At 39.4% G+C, this 1,452-nt stretch overlaps 1 protein-coding gene across 2 annotated transcripts in view; it reads right to left on the bottom strand.

The window, feature by feature from the left end:
• TMEM135 (transmembrane protein 135) overlaps positions 1–1,452 on the bottom strand; it is a 163,343-nt gene that overhangs the window by 117,723 nt on the left and 44,168 nt on the right. The window lies entirely within an intron of this gene.

Raw genomic sequence — 1,452 nt, 5'->3', positions numbered from 1 at the left:
CAAACAGAGAACACTTCTTTGTATTACGACAAATAAACTATGTAGCCAAATATAATGCTCTGCTGAAATAAACGGGACGTGTTAAATAACTACTACTGCACAGACTTATAAGTGAAGAAGTGACAATGACTTCATTTTATAGGATATTTCTGAATTGGTACACAACATTTTACAGCAAATAACAGCACCGGGTGATAATTTCTCAGAGTGGGAAGTTATTGTAAAGACAAACATGATTTCATAGTCAAACAGCACATTACTCAAAAAAACCCACATATGAAAAACACCCTTCAACCTACATTATTCATAGTATCCTCCCTCATTTATTTGCAACTGGCACATGGTATTTCTTGAAACATATGTAACAACTCAGACACATCAGCAATTTTTTAAAGAAAGTATTTGATAAGCTGGTGAGAAAAATCACTCAGGAATGCTCAGTGTCAGAGCATTTCTTGCATGCAAGTACCTTTCTTTACAGTATTACCAGTTTGCCTTTGGCAAAATCTTAAAACTACAGGATCAGCAAAAGCACAGCTTAAAAGTGCCTTTCTGTTGTTGTGTTTTCTCTTGTCAGAGCAAGTCCCACTCCTCTTTCTTTCATCCCTCCACATATCACTCCCACAAAGCATGAAATAATAACAACAAATTCAGTGTATATAAAAAGTGATATTGGAAGGCCCTTGACTTCAAACATTCGAACCATGTTCTATGTTGTGCCATATCTGTCAAGTTTGATATCTACTTTGCTGTCTGTGTGTACCAGATACCTGAAATTAGGCTAAGAGCTTTGATTTTTTGGTTTTAATATTGCACAGCATGAAGATTTAGTGATATTTTGAATCACTATGACTTCCATCCTGTAAAAACCATACAAATATTTGGAGTTAAAGCTGGCTGAAGAGCACTGGTTACTCATCTCTTCATTGGATCCTGAAGGATTTCTTTTTAAGTCTATGTTTCAGCATTTTTGCACGCTCCTAGATCAAATATTTCAAGCTTTAAGAGCACAACTTACATGCAGTCTGACTAGTTGGAATAAACAATGATACAGCCAAAATGAACCCAGATTTAGCCTATTTATGCAACTGAAAAACAATTCAACTGTGAAACTGCCTGGACTACTTTAAAACTGCAAGAAAACTTTGCTCAGTTGTGTTACTTGTCCTCTATCACGCACAGAAGCAAAGCATTACCCACTGGAATGCCACTGATCAACTTGTTCAGTATTCGTGGTGGTGCAGTGGCTAAACAACAGCGTTGTCAACGCTGAGATCTGGGTTCGATTCCCAGTTAGGACACTCCCCGGGCAGATGGAGCTCGCTAGCCCTGTAAGGCAATCCATCTACGTCCTGAGGACCTCGCTGCCACCGTCCAAGCGTGCTTGGCCCCGGCAGATGAACCTCAGGATTAAAGGGTGGGCTCAGTTCCGCGCACACTGTGTCTCACCTA

This window comes from Empidonax traillii, unplaced genomic scaffold, assembly GCF_003031625.1.
Source record: "Empidonax traillii isolate 1590-97213 ecotype Southwest subspecies unplaced genomic scaffold, ASM303162v1 scaffold471:size1368335, whole genome shotgun sequence".
Classification (NCBI taxonomy): Eukaryota; Metazoa; Chordata; class Aves; order Passeriformes; family Tyrannidae; genus Empidonax; species Empidonax traillii.
Note: the sequence above shows the minus strand (reverse complement) of the source record. Positions and strands in the feature narration are given on the sequence as shown.